General features: G+C 39.3%; 1 long non-coding RNA gene across 6 annotated transcripts; it reads left to right on the top strand.

Moving 5' to 3' along the window:
- The first annotated feature begins 603 nt into the window (after positions 1-603).
- LOC128619904 (uncharacterized) lies at positions 604-13,998 on the top strand. Of its 6 annotated transcripts, none has more exons than XR_008388030.1 (6): positions 726-965; positions 1,083-1,194; positions 7,102-7,233; positions 8,202-8,263; positions 10,916-11,029; positions 12,420-13,998. It is a non-coding gene; the product is annotated as an uncharacterized LOC128619904 (long non-coding RNA). The 6 variants fall into 6 exon arrangements; XR_008388028.1 differs by having other exon boundaries at positions 726-929; XR_008388027.1 differs by having other exon boundaries at positions 604-1,194; positions 7,481-8,263; positions 10,913-11,029.
- Positions 13,999-16,232: the final 2,234 nt, after the last annotated feature.

The raw sequence follows: 16,232 nt of genomic DNA on the forward strand, positions 1-16,232 counted from the left end.
ACCACTGAACTTTAATAATCATAAGAAGAAGAAGAAGAACAACAATAACAATAACAATAACAACTAGCCTACTACTACAAGCAGAAAACAATACCAATAATAATGTCAAGAAGACGTACAACAACAACTAGCCTAAAGAGAAAACAATAGCAATAATAATGTGAAGAAGATGAAGAACAACAACAACAACTAGTCTACTACTACAAGCAGAAAACAACAACAAAAATAATAATAAGAAGAAGAAGAAGAAGAAGGGAACAACAACAACAACAATTGTGATGATGATAGGACGATTTGACCATGTGTGTTAAATAAAAGCAGTGCACATGCTACTGTAAATCGAAGAATGAGACCCTGCTCACATTTGCGTTCCTATTCAGCTTAATGAACTGCTTGTAACGTGCACTGGTGTGATCTTCAGCCGCGCGAGCGCTGGAATGTTTTCAATGTGGAGCGCGCGCAGCGGAGAAGAATGCTTCAGCTACTCCCACTTCCCGGACATCCAATCCGAAACGAGCAGCGGTTTCAAGGCGCCCTCTGAACGCCCGACGCGAGCAAAACAATGGCTGAATAAATCGCAGAATTCCGTTTTCTTGTCGCTTTCTTCACTTCCGATCCGCGCAGATTCACACACCGAACGCGTTCGAGCCGTCCGCGTTGAGTCCCGGGGTCCGGGCAGCGCCCAGCGCGCAGGTTGTTTATGTGTAGTAAGGGGAACTTGAAACCGGCCGCCTTGCCCCATGTCCTCGCTTGTTTTCCTTCTCTCGCTCGGATTCTCCATGTTGTCGGAGCGGACTCGACTCTGGCGCAGAAATAAATACACCCCGCGCTAACACGCACAACCGGGACGCGCAGCCAAGAGAGTGCTTCGCTGATAAGAGACCGTGTTGGGCCCCTCCCGTAAGGACCAGAAGACAAGGCGGGAAAGCGTAAATACGTCGTTATAAATAAATAAATATCTCCATGTCTGTATTTTTTCATGATCATTTATTGCTTGTGTCATGTTTACGGTCCGGAGATTAGTTTAGGTTTTTTCTTTCTTTCTCCCCCCCCTCCTGTATAATGTTGATGAATTGCTGTAGTTGAATATGCTGACCTGCTGAGTTTTGCACGGAGGAGGATCGGAGGATTGGAAAGTTCAGTCATGGTAAAAGTGCAGAGGCGCGAGGGACGTGGAGCAGCCGTCGAAAACAGGTAGGACGTCCACGCGCGTGCACTGACAACACGCTGAACCCGTGTGGGCAAAACCGGAACCGTGTACATTCATTCTGAATGCTTTTAGGCGACATTGTTTCGTGTGTGTGTGTGTGTGTGTGTGTGACAGCTTCGTGCGGCTGTAGTTTGTGTGTATCTGGGTTTGCCAGTGGAGCTGTCATGCAGCACTCGCTCGCGCGCGCGCGCGCTCAGAGTTGTTTACCGTTTCTTTCTCGGCATGCTCTTGCTGTCGGACAGCCTCAACATGAAACATTACATTCTCTGAGAAACTAGTTTAAGAGTAGGAATATGAAGCAATCATAACAATACATATCTGATACTGCAAATTATACACAATTCGCTTACGAGTTTTTTTTTTCAATTTTATCTCAAGAGTTTATTTAGCTTCTTGCTAAATCATTAACAATGACGTGTTTGTTATATTCCTGGGGTTGTTTGTTTGTTTGTTTGTTTGTTTTCCTCATTCCCGGCCTATACTATCGTTTTGCATTGTATAGCCTAAATCTCTAATGCGACGTATTGTTTTTCCTCCTTGTGTTGTGAGGCAAAATGTCACCCAGATATAACCCTGCTCTAGCCTCCATGCTGTAAATAATAATAATAATAATAATAATAATAATAATAATGTTTTCACAAAACAGCACTTCAGCTAGCAACCGCTTTCTTAACGTGTGCGTTTGAGCTAGAAAAGGAAAGAGTGTGAGAATTATTGTAAAACACACTCCAGCCGAGCCAATGCAAGGTGTTGCGGTGAAACACACACACACACACGTTAGCTGTTAGCTACACTAGCATACACGCCCTCCCCCTCCTCCTCCTCCTCCTCCTCCTGCTCAGTGTTGTTGACAGTCCGGGTTTGTAGCCCTGTGTGAAGATATGTTCTGCCATTTTAAAACTAACCGTGTTCCTCATTTCAGCGTTGTTCAGTGCTAATTACTCACAAATTTGCAGATAATTCCCCAAAAACCTTCATCCCTAAACACTACCTTAGCGTTTTTCATAAGTAGACTAGTAATCCTTTTTTTTAATTGTTGTTGTTGTTGTTGTTGTTGTTATTGTTATTAGCTAAACTTTGTTATTGTTTGACCTTTTTTGTTAACGTTTGGGTGTTTCTTTATGTATTGTATTGTGTTGTACTCTTGGTCATAGCCATAGTTTTGTGAAGACCTTAGTACTTTGAGTTTGTGGTGAAGAAGAATAAAATGAAACTTTTTGAGCTATATTTTTTAACGAAATAAAAGCACACGTCACAATTATTGGTCCTTGTTAGAAACTAGAAGGATGTCTATGTTTCTGTTCGGTATTTTTTACAGGAAACATTCACGCTGAAATAATTTATTAAATACAGTTACGATGAAAAATCTGGCGCTAGTTTTGTCGGTCGGTGTTGTATTTTTTGTTGTCCCCGTGAGAAGTTAGTGCGGCTCTGATGTCGTTGCTAGCTCAGTTAGAGTAGCGTCGGATAGAATAGGCAAACTTTCAACAACGTCAGCGATCGCAGTCGGGTTCTACTGTTAGGTCGTAAAAACGAAACCGGCCGCCATTTTGCAGCGTTAATGTTAATGAGATGTAGGTCTAGTCGATGCGAACGATGGACCCCGTTGGAGTTTCGGGATGCCGTGCATGAGATGAGGTGGCGAGTGTGATGGAGTTGATGGTGGTATTCGCGTGAAAGTTGGAGATTTGGAATAAGTATACCGATGAGGAGTTGAGAGACCTGGACACGATTAAAGGACTAAAGCACTGCTGCATCAACTGCTGACCAACATGTCGATGAAAGATCCATCCATTTTGTTTATCCTTTCTGGGTCGTGGGGAACCTGGAGCATTTTCCAGGGGGCATGGGGTACAGCGCAGGGTACACCCTGGACGGGGTGCCAGTCCATCGCAGGGCACAATCACACAGACATTCACACACCCGTTCATACACTACAGACACTTTGGACATGCTGATCAGCCTACAGTGCATGTCTTTGGACTGGGGGAGGAAACCGGAGTACCCGGAGGAAACCTCCGAAGCACTGGGGGAACATGCAAACTAAAATAATCACAAAACAAACGTCTGTGGCCATTAAAGATTACACATTAATTATACATTTTGAAGTATTATGCAGCCAGTCTCCTTTACTGAACAACAATTTGCAAGCGAATGCTTTTTGAACTAATGTTTAACGTTTATTTGTGAGTACACATTGGTTAAGCAGCCAGTATGCACATAAAAACGTATAAGACAAAAAAACATTAGACAGAAGGGTTTATGCTTTTTAGGCTGTGTATGCAACCCCTTCTTGTTTTTTTTTTTTTTTTTTTACATATCGAAATAACATGTTGTTTAGGAACTTATAACGGTTTAAAACAGGTAGCTGTAAATCAAGTACTGCAGTCTCGCAGTTGATGTTTGTCTTTATTTCTCTCAAACGTTCCCCGGATGAGATTGATCCAAATCCAGCAAAACCAGGATGTTACTGATAGAAATGAGAAAAATGTCATTATTTTCTGCACACATTTTCACTAAGTTGTCTAGTTTGTCTTATACTGCTATTAGTGTGGATCTACTGTACTTATTGTTAATATTTTAACTGGATTGTGAGTTCATGTAACATTCTTTTTAGCTATTAAAAATGACCGTCATATAGAAAAATAGGTACAGTTTTTTTTTTGTACAGTTAAGTTGTAGCATCAAATATTTATGGAGGGCACTTAAAAGTTGCATCGTTTGATTCACTAAAGTGAATCTTTGAAGGGAATCAGATTCATGAAGCAGAGTGGTCAATAACACCACCATCAAATCCCTTTCTAGCCATTTTGTCAAGTGGAAATTTATTTGTAATTTATCAAGTGGCCAAAATCAATGTGATTTCAGCTTAGAATTAAATTAATTGTTAGGTCTAAGTCTAAATATGAAGCTGTGACAGGGTGTGGCATAAAAAAGCCTGCTAATGGGCCTTTATATCCTTCACAGATTGGTGGATTTTCTTTTCTTTAAATGTACATTGAACCAACAGAAATATACTTTAATTATGTTGTATCTAAAGGCTGTGTTTAAAACGAGTTGTAAAAGAAACAGACCTGGGTGTTTCTTTGTGTTGGATTTTTGCTGTAGTCATCTCCGTGTGAAATTGTCTTTCACAAAATCGCCCACCAGTTTTCTCAACAGAATGCGTCTGTAAGGTGGCAGTTCTGTGTCTACGAGTTAAAAGGTGGGGGTGGTGGTGGGGGGTGGGGGATTATCACAATTATGTTGTGTTGATGTGATACACAGCAAATGCAGTGCAGCTGAAGCTATTCTCTGTTGTATTGTAAACAGCACTCGGTAAAATATGTTATGAAAGTAATAAGTTACAGGAGATGCTTTGACATCTTGGATTACGGTATTACAGTATGATATTAACACTACTCCATCATTACATATGGTATTTCATTTTATTATTTAATTTTCTGTGTCTTTAAATTTTTAATGATATTCATACAGAGGTGCATACAATAACAGTTTTGTTAGATTTGTTGGTTTTGGGGTTTAAATGCTGTTGGGAGTGTAGAATAGCTTTAATTTATAGTAAACATATCCATGCTGATAACTACAGCGGTGTGAGACAAATATATATTTATTCGCGGCTTAGACGGGACTTTTTCTATGTTGTTTTATATTTTTTCTTAATTTGACCTGCTTCAATTCCTGACGTATTCCTAACAAGGGAATTTCCCCAGTGTGGGATCAGTAAAGTTTATCTTATCTTATCGACACTTGGTATGATGAGTTTTTGGGGGGTTTGTTCATTAGAGTTGGCTTTGCGGTAGATTACTCAAATCTAGTTGCAGAAAAACCTTAATAGGTCCAATACCCCTCCTCCCTTCCCTTACGTTGCTCCTAATGATTGTGCAATATTAGTCCCATCTGCGTATATCAAATCAATCAAGAGTGGTAGATCAAGGCGATTACGGATCACGTATATTCCTCCGTTTCTTTGGTGCTTTATCAATGAGCGTAAAGATGGACAAATGAGCAGTAAGCGCTAATGCAGGGGGCCATTTTCCCTTCATCCGGCTACACAGTAGCCTACACACTGCGAATGTGTTACATAAGATGATTCCTATGGCTATATAAACACCTCAAAGAGAACGAGAGGGAGAGAGGGATGAACAAGGCTCTTTGCTGTTATTTCCAACTCATTATCTTGAATTATATCTGAATATTGAAGTTTTAAAAATAAATAAATAAACGAACGTGTGCTTGCAGCAGTAAGATTGCTGTGCAAACAGATTTCCCCAGAGATGGAACTGTTTGATATTCAGGGCACTTTGCAGAGTCTTTTCTTTTTTTTTCTTTCTTTCTTTGTTTTTTTTTTTCTTTCTCTCTTTTTTTTTCTTCAAACCTCCCATGTAATCTAAAACGCATGTGCATTGATTCAGATATTTGCAAACGTAGATAAAACAGAGCTCTTAAATTGACATAAGCCATCCATAATGCATCTGAAAGTCTGTCACCGACATTACTGTATGAAACATGACTCTTATTTCTGCGCCTGCGAGCTCTGGCTTTGTGGCATATGCACTGCACAGGCTCGTTCCTGCCAGACTCTCCTGTGATGAAATGGCGGGAGTGTTTGTGTGAGCGTTTGTGTGTGTGTGTGTGTTTTGCACTGAAGCTGCATCTGACATGTGTGGGCTTTCCCACCCTCTGTGATTATATAACATATACTAGCCATAGCCAGCAACCTCATTTAAAACAGATTTTTCGAGTTTCTGTGCAGGAGAGGGGACGCAGAGCACAGGGGACGATTTTCACTGATTTAAAAGAATAAAGCTTGCGACGTTGTTCCAGTTCTGGATCAGACCAGACCGTCAGACCGTACATACGTCTTTCTTTACCAGTGGTTATTTGAAATAGTGAACTGTCTAAGAAGTGCTGGTAAACACAAACACAAGGTATTTTTTTTTATTTTTTTATTTTTTTTTTTTTATAAAGGTTGAAGATGCAAGAGTGAAAATCTTCCATTTGATTTAAGCATACATGCTGATAGTGTAGGCATTTCATCATTTTGCAATAGCCAAGAAAGATTGCCAAGTGTTTTGAAATACCCACTGATATGTTGTCTTCGAAGGTTCTCACTAGATTGTAGTAATACGTTTAGACGCCTGGCCTTGCGCTCTCACACACGTTTCGTCACGTTTAGCTACGGATTGGCGGTGGGTTTAAAAGGGATCACGGTAAATCTTGTTATTCATTTATGCCTAATGTCATTTTATGTAACTTAATTAGCAGTGAACTGGCTGCAGCTCACCCACATGCAACATAAAAGCTCATGTGTAAGGAATAAAACACGACGGGGTGTGATGTTATGAGAAAATAATCAACGACGAGGTGTTGTGAAGCGACCCAAAGAGTTGTTTTTACCATGCCGAAGTTGATTATTTTCCCAACAACTGAAATGTTTTGTTGTGGTGGTACCACACTGATTTGTCAACGCTAATCGTTTGTGTTAATTACAGAACGGCATTTTGTGTTCATGTAAACATTTATAGTTATGTTGAATGTTGTGGAACGACCACAAGACAAGTTAGATCCTGTTATCACTTAAAGCTACAGGTCTAAACAGCTATAAACAGTCATTCCCTCGTCAGCCGTCTTTCCTCTCTCTCTCTCTCTCTCTCTCTTAAATTTAATAAAACTCCAACCACATCAACAATTGCACATTCTGAATCTGTTTATGTGGAGCGTCTGTAGAAACGGTAACGTATTAAAACGGGCTCATTAGACCTGTGATTTGACTTGCTGTTCTAGACAATGAACATCTCTTGACCAATCAGAACGGAAAATTCAACAGCGCCGTGGTATAAATTGTTTCTAAGCTATTTTGCGTCCTTCTTTGTTTTCTTGTGGGTCAGGTGAACAGTTTCTTGAATTCAAATTCCTGAAGACAAAACATCTTTTACTGGAGCCTTCAAGCTCAGGATGCCCAGCGGTAGATGCCACCTACCCATGATGCCCCTGTTAAGGATCGCGATACTGCTGGCAAGGTAAGACCATTTAATCATCCGTTCACATGCAAGTTCTGAATGAAGATCCTGGTCTTCAGGTACATCAGAAAGAGAGAAAGCTGTTGCTATGGGGCTGGAAAAAGCTTCCCATAATTGCCAAATTTATCACTATCATGTATCATTAAGCACAGCTGAAAAATAAAAGAATACAGCTAATTACGTGTTTTGTACTAATTACTTTTTTAATGTTTTTCTTATTAACTTTTTCTTTTTTCCCTTCTTGGAGATATCTGGTGGGAAGCATCCTCATATATTCGGGCTTGGATTTCATCATAAGCAGAAAAGCAAATTTGTACCTTGATCGTAAATACTCGCACGTTGTGTAATTAAGAACAACAGGCTTTTTGTGACCGCAAGAACTGGCTCATGTCTGTACTGAGTGGCCTGCTGAATTTGTAAATAAAGGCGAACACAGAAAATAAGCGCTTCTTCTGGTTACTAATTTGCATGATGAGATCTTATGACTCCTTTTTTTTTTTTAACTGATGAGCAGAGCCTTTGTAATCTGCAACATTCCCTTTGCTTACTGAAATGAATCCAGCAGATTAACTGTATAGAGAATACATAAGCACACTAAGCAGAGCGGCCCTCCCTTATGCATGTGAATCATTTTACACCATCATAGCTATGTCCACCATGCTGCAAGTAAGTTCTACGAAACTAGAACAAACTAATGAGTTGTATAACAAACTGGTCTATTTATAGTGCTGTTTACATAGACTCCAGTGTAGTCGGACTCTACTGCGATGTCAGATGCCCCCTATATGTTTATCCACGTGTGCGCTTTTATCAGTAGTTATCAGATTGGTCAAAAACAGCATGTTTATGGTGTAAAAGAGTTAACAACAAATTCCCAAGCATTCATCATATTATATATAGAGCAGTGATATTAGAAATGTTTGATGAGTTCCTGATACTGACCTCTGATGCGTTCATCTTGCTTGCAGATCCCAGATAAATGAGTCCGGTCATGAACCTGGATGAGACGCTAGTGTGGAGTTTGCTTCAGGTATTGACATGTCACTCAACAGTGTTATTATTATGCGGTTGTATTCATTCTGATGAATTACCCTCCAGTTATCACCCATTATCACTTAGCACAGAGACTGAAATTAGAAGCAAGACTCTAGCTGCTAGAATTAAAACTGTTATTCTTTGACTAATCCACCCAGATCAATCAGGCCTCATTAAAGGCAGACAAAGAGCCACTAACATGCCAGACTTCTCGACTTGATACGCTATACATCACATACAAGTAACACTCGATGCAGAGAAAGCCTTCGACAAAGTCAACTGGAAATTCCTACTTACCGCACTAAATAAATTGGGCTATGGGGGATCGTTTATTGAAACTTGCAATTAGAAATTATATAGAATTACGCAGAAAAGCTCCAGTTGCTTACAGTGTAGTATACGAGAGTCGAGCCATGAAACAGAAAATAATCAACCTGATAATTAATATTTATGGATATCGTAAAACTAAAACTAGTGTAACAGATTAAGTATTTAAACCAGGATAAAAAAAAACAGGAGAGAAATAGTGCTAATACCATAAGATTGGTTGGATGTTTTACCATAACACGATGTTATAAATAATGTTCATGTATCATCTCCTTATACACTGATAACTCACATATCAAATAAGAAACTTTTAGCAAGGGAAAACTCCTGATTACATTTACTTTGTAGCTTTGAATCTGCACAAGTATCAGCGCTAACATGGAGCTAATCTTCCCAATAAGGTTATTAATCAATTATCTTTGCTTTAGCCTGTACATCAGTGTTGATTTCTCTGTCTGCGGACATACTGCATATAGGACTTCAGAAGAAAATGGTGGTTTTTCTGTGAGACCTGGAAGACTGATAAATTATTAATATTTTCTTTTGTATTTTTATTAGCAGTCACAAACGGGTTGTGAGCTGGGCGTTTGTTTTCCCTCCCTGAATGAAAAAGTGGACAGTGTGCGCCCCCTAGTGATCAAATGACCAAATGTTTCCTGTTTTCCAATCATTTACAGCAGTGCTTCAAGATGAATAACTGAACCTCTTGGGACCTAAAGCGGTTAAGTTATATATATACATATATATATATATGTTTATATATATGTTTATATATATGTTTATTTATTTATTAGTAAAACTCTAGTTATTAGAAGTAAGGAATAATGAAGACCAACTAACACATTGGTGGCTCAGAAGGTTAAATTTGTGCAATTCAGATAATGCTTACGATATTGAATGAGAAGGCTAAGAAAGTATAATAATAATAAGAAAGAGATAATAATAATGTTATATATATATATATATATATATATATATATGTGTGTGTGTGTATATATATGTAGCAGCTCAGAGTGCTGTACAGTCAAGTAGTAAACATGATGATCAGTAATTCATTGGAATGCACAGGGATGAAATACAAAGATGAAAAAAACATAAGTACAAAAATGTGTCAGATATAAATAGAAATATAATAAAATGAAATGTATAAAATCTAAACAAAGAAACAAAAGCCAATAATGCAATTGATTTTTAAAATAATGAAATAAAAGTAAAATGAAACAATACATAACAAAACAGAGGAAGCACCTTCAATTAAATGTCAAATTAACTTTTTAATTAATAATTTAAAAAAAAACACGTCATCTACCTGATGATGTGTTATGAATGTGTCGCGAAGTTGTTTTAATAAATTAGCCCCAATACACACAAACACCTGCAGTTTGGGCTAGAAAGAAATCAGCCCGCAGTTTCATTAATTTATCCCATTCTGTGCATTTTTTTATTTTTGACTGTGGGTGGTGCTGTTGCTCCTGGTTCCACAAAAGTAAAAAATAAATAAATAAATAAATACATTTAAAAACAACAATCCATTTGGATGTACGGCCATGTGCATGTCAGAAATCGAGCTTTACTGTAATCTATTTAATCTTTTTTTTCTTGAAAGTGACGGAGGGCTTAGCCATACTAGCCTACTTAACGTTTCAAACCTACATTTGCTAATTTACACGAACAGCGACGTTAGATGTAGATGTACCAGAAGCATAATGTTTCTATATTTGTGAATGTGTAAGATATGTACACTGCCAAAAGATTTGTTTCTTTTGATTTTCAGCAAATAAGCAACTTTACTTGTGATGATTGCTACAAGAGTTTTCTTTTCCACTGCGTCTTCGTTAGCACAGTGTTTGGCTTCTGCCTGGTTCAAGTAATCCAGGATAGGTTGGTTCTCACAAGTACGGCCTATTCTTGATTACTTGTGTCATGAGGAAGCTGCTAGCAGCAGAATGTGAAGCTCTTCCGTGCTGTCATGCTTCATAACGGGATAAGAGGCATGTTTGATCACATAGTGTTGTATAAGACTGTATGTCGTTACTGAACTAGATGAAAGGAGAAATGAATTGTAAAGAGAGATAAGCCCTGAAGCAAGGATGTCATTTACAATTACTCTGTTATGCTATCTGTAGTGTACCAGCTTCTCAAACAAATGAAAACTGAAGTTTATTGTTGTACGAAATTAGTCCTGATGTGTATTCTTTCTTCCCAACTCCATTTTTCCATCCTTCCTCTTTCCCGCCTTTCTTCGAGTGGTTTTTCACCAGTGCATAGACTGTACGTCTGGTTTGCTTTGTTATTATATGAATACTATGTGTTCTAGAAGGGCTGAGATGTCCTCAAGACCCTCGCCCTGGATCCTGATCTTTCCAGAAAGTGAATTCCATGATGAACCTTCATCATCATCATCATACCAGCTGCCCTTGTCTCGGTGGGTGAGGTAGGTTTAGGACGTAAGCTGTTCTCCATATGTGCCACTGTGAAGAATTTGTGACTGTTGCTTGACATTCTCCATGAGGCAGAATGTGCAACTCAAGCCAGTCTACATTAGAGCAAACTGTAAATGGCATCACATTAACATGGAGGTTTCTACATCAGCAAATAGCGAAGCTAATTCACTGAAGGGGAACGGATCTGAGACGTGAACGAAGAGAACCTTAGAATTTGTGAACCACTAGAAAACGAGGGCGTAGGCGCGGTCTCTGGTTGGTAAAAGCATGGCATAGAAACTGCTGTTTATCCTTTACGCGGTAGACAAACCAGGGAGGGTGAAGGCTAACACGTGAAGCCTCTTGAGACGTGTAAAGCCAGCCAACATCTTTGAGCTGCTCATGCAGGGCAGTGTAACACACGTTGGAGGAAAGCGCTATCTGCCCTCTTCCACATACATAAGCTCATGATTGGCTAGTGTCACTGTGATTAACAGGAGAGATAGAGCATGCCATCTGTTCCACCTAGAGAGCACGGCCAATGCTTGACATGCTTGCCGACGTTTCACAGACCCCAGAGGATCCCCAGATCCCACTTTCTGAACCATTTGCTTTAACAGAACTAAAAAAACAAAAAAAAATCCACCAGCGACAATGTATGACAAATCACGCGTCTCTGTAGGACATCCGACGTGATGTTTTTTTCAGACTAATCGCACAGATTTCTGCATGCTGATTTGCAGTGATCGGAGGTCATTCTTAAACCAGCTTTACTGCAATTTCCCATGTTCATTTGAACATCTTGAAATTCTGTCCAGGACCTCTCATGCAGATCACCTAACATCTCTGTGAATTTTATCTGAGATGTGTTCCTGCCGCTGCTTTGATAAGAGCGTGCAAACAAGAAACGCAGCCAGAAAATTAGAAATCGAAATATCTGTGTAAGCAACCATGTAATATTTGTTCCAATAGCAAACGGAACAAAAATGTTTAGCCATTTTGTTTGGCAGCATGCGCGTACCACACAGTAGGAACTCAAACCACTGCACATTCTTGCTCAAAAGATGTCTTTTGGTTTCAAAATATCAAACTACCCATTGTTACATAAACTTGTGTTCCAAATATGTTTTTAAAACATTGAGGTCTCACATCTGAATTTTATTTATGAGGTTTAGGTTGTGGGTTATTATAAAGAATATTCCAGATCTGAATTAAACTAATCAGGAATTAATAAATTATATAAAGCACTTTATAACCTGTGTGTATAATTGTTACAGAATGAAATGCTTTTGAGACCAAATACTTTTGGTCTTTACTTAGGAATTATGTGAGCAACCTTAAATATTACGATAATTATAAATATTAGTCCTCTTAATTAAGAAACGTTTCATCTCTATGCAGGTCCAGTGCTGTATTGATGGGAGCGCCTGGACGATGATGAGATGCTTCACCTCATCGCCTTTGGCTGAGGAGCTGAGTTTGCCTGATGATGCCCACAGCCAAGATCGGCTTTTATTTCTTAAATAAATAAATAAATACTACACCACAGTTGATATTTTTACTTTAAGAGTATATTATTGTGTAATTTTTTGTAACGGAAAATGGAGACAATTTACAAATATACTAGACTGTGACTGCGGGTTGGACTTCACCACACTGTACAATTAAATTCATCTTTATTAGCGGCATCGTTTTTCTGTTTTCATCTGCTCTACTGCACATCTACGAAGAGCCACACATCTGGACCCGAGTATACTGTGGCTAACGGAGTAAAACTCTTAAATCTGTCTCACGTCAGAATTTTTTTCTTAAAACATTGATATTAATTCATTAACAGTAATTTACATTTACGGGCTTAGAGGTTGGCATGTTCGCTTCACACCTCCAGGGTCGGGGGTTCGATTCCCACCGTGGTCCTGTGTGTGCGGAGTTTGCATGTACTCGCCCTGTTGTGGTGATTTCCTCCGGGTACTCCGGTTTCCTCCCCCAGTCCAAAGACATGCACGGTAGGCTGATTAGCATGTCCAAAGTGTCCGTGGTATATGAATGGGTGTGTGAGTGTTCCAGGGTGTACCCTGCCTTGAGCCCCATGCTCCCTGGGATAGTCTCCAGGTTCCCCGTGACCCTGTAGGATAAGCGGTATAGCAAATGGATGGATTTACATTTACATTCATTTAGCTTTTATCCATAGCAACTTACACATGAGGAAATACAAGCAAAGTGATATATCAAGCAGAGAACAATAAAAGTAGTGCAACCATGCAATATTTTAAATTGAGGTCTAGGGGAATGCGTAGAGTAGAGGTGTAAGAGCCAGTGTAAGTGACATGTTAGGGGTTAGGCGAGTGTTCACGGAAGAGGTGGGTCTTTAGGTGTCTTTTAACATTTTTTTATGAAGATAGTGATTGATTCCGTGGTCCGGATTGAGGTCGGAAGTTCTCTAAAGGGACCTTGTGCCTCGCTGAGTAGGCAGGGATCACAGGTTGTGTGAAAGAACATAAACCTCAAGGAGAGTGTTGAGGTAGGAGGGTGCTGTTCCAGACAAGGTCTTGTACAAGGCCTGGAATTTGATGAGAGCAGCTACAGGAATCCAGTGAAGGGAGATGAAGAGGGGTGGGACGTGTGGTTTTGGGCAGGTCGAAAACAAGGCATGCTGCTGAATCAATTCTGAATCATCTGAAAGGGTTTGATGGAGCTTGCTGGGTGGCCCGAGAGTAGTGCGCTGCAGTCCCGTTTTGATATAACGAGCCTGGACTAGAACCTGTGTGGCCTTATCAGTGAGATAGTGTCTGATTTTCTTGATGTTATACAGAATGACCCTACAGGACCATGCAGTTGTTGAAGTGTGGTCTGTAAAGTTCGAGTGATCATCGAAAGTTACCCCAATGTTTCTGGCTGTACTCGTTGGTATTAATTAATGAACTATTAAAGTCCTCAGGCATGTAAAATGCTGTAAATAAAGCAGCTTTTTAAAAAGGCACTGTTTTTCCATGTTATTCCTTTTATAAAGTTTTGCTCGGGCTCTATAGCAGTGATATGATCCGTCACGCAGGTGCTACAATAACACTGCATCAACACACATATTTGTGTCTAATCAGCAGCAAAGCACGTCTTACATTTTTTCCACCTTTAGGATAAATTGGCCTTATTTGTTTCTCTGTCTTTAAAGAGTCCGTGTTTTTATCTAAGCCGTGAAGCTAGAAGGAGTACGCAGGTAAACATAAAATGACCAAATTAATGATAAATGGTGATTAAAGAATATGTACATACTGCAAAAAAAACCAACTAAATATCAACCTGTGCCTTATTAGAATATAAGTGTTTAACGAAGTATATATACACTCACTGGCCACTTTATTAGGAACGCATGTACGCATGCTCAATTATCCAATTTCCATGAAGATTGGAAAAAAATCTTCAACTGTCCAGTTGCGAGGAGTCTGTTCCCACTGTAAATTCAGATTCCTGTTCTTGGCTGGTAGGAGTGTGACTCGATTGTAGCCCATCCAGCTCAAGGTTTGACACATTTACTCGGAGATGCCTTTCTGCTCACCATGGTTGTAAAAAGTAGTTAATGTAGCCTTCCTGGTAGCTCGAAGAAGTCTGAAGCTCTTGACCTGTATATGTGAGATTTTAGGCATTGGGCTGCGGTCACATGATTGGCTGACTAGATAATTGCATGAATAGGTGTTCCTAATAAAGTGGCCGATCAGTGTATTTATACAGTTGTATTATTTTTATGGTCGACCAATTAACACGTGCCATGCAATTCTCAAAAATTCTTTTTAGCATTGTTTTTTCACTCAAACAAATGGCGTGTACATACCAACCAACTAAAAAACAGCAAGAAATGACAAGTTCCCATAAGTGTATCATGTGCTAATACCTTTCAGCCTTAAGCAGACTTGCCCATACTTGACTGTCGCTCAGTTAAAAAAAAAAAATCAGCCGTTACGTCAACACGCTGCACATAATATTTGGCAACACAAGCCTTTTGTGAATTGTTCAGTTTTATTTTTCCACACTGCAGCCCAACGCTGTGTTTACTGGTGTTGAGAATGATTTCCTCTGGGGTGCTGAATTAATTAACAACGGGACTTTGTTTAAAAAATAAATAAAAAAATAAATAAATAAAAAATAAATAAATAAATAAAATAAAAAAACCCTTAGGGGCTCACATCTCTGTTAAAGTTAGATCAGATTTAATTCCAGTTTGGCACCTTAACAATACAGGCCTTTAAATAGTATTGCTACCAAATGTAGTATTCAGACCAAAAAAAAAAAAAGCATTCTTTGTTGGACTGAAATTCCAGGCTTTAAGGATGAAAACACAAAGGGACGTTCTGTAATAGGAAAATATATTTTTTTAAATATATGTTTTGCTAGAACAGGACATCCTGAAGCTGGAAATGTTACCTGGAAACTACAAAGCGTGAAACTTCTCTGTTCTGAAGACTCTGCCATGACAGAAACAATACATTTGTTATGACACTGGAGACCAACCAGATTAGACAACTCTAACATTGCTGTTAAAAAAAAAAAAATTTTTTTAAAAATCTAACACTGTCGGAGAACTGCTGTTGGGTCCTTCAGCAAGTCCTTTTACATGCAACTGATCAGATACACTTCCAGAATCTTTTATCCAGGTGAGTGAAGAGTAGTAGTAGTAGTGATGAGTGAGTTTATGATGCTGGGTAAGGCCATTTTTTTGCATCCTGATGTTGTGGAGGCTCTGAGGCCAGTTGCATAAAGCCGGTGACATACGGTGACTGCAAAAGACCAGCGAGACCAAAATTGAACTTTGTGGCCTTGGTGTAAAGCGCTACATTTGGCAGAAACCCTACACTGCGTATCACCCTGAGAACACAATCTTCCCCCAGTGAAGCATGATGGTGGGAGCATCATGTTGGACTAGGAAACTGGTCAGGGTTGAAGGTAAGATTGATGGAGCCAAGTACAGGGCAATCCTAGAAGAAAACCTGTTCCAGTCTGCCAGAAACGTGTTTCATTCTGGGTCCTGGGTCCAAAAGGCAGGTCAAAGTCTTAGCTGCTTTAGTGAAAATGCTGGCTTTCATCTTCCACTGACCTTAGATTTATATAAAGAGATGTGTAAAGACTAGATTAGACATTGCTCACTTGACCTCATTAGGTAAAGGTGCACCAAATGACCTTTAGTGTGATTGGAATTGCAATGGCTCACTGCACAAACGACAC

This window comes from Ictalurus furcatus, chromosome 15 (assembly GCF_023375685.1).
Source record: "Ictalurus furcatus strain D&B chromosome 15, Billie_1.0, whole genome shotgun sequence".
NCBI classification, from domain to species: domain Eukaryota; kingdom Metazoa; phylum Chordata; class Actinopteri; order Siluriformes; family Ictaluridae; genus Ictalurus; species Ictalurus furcatus.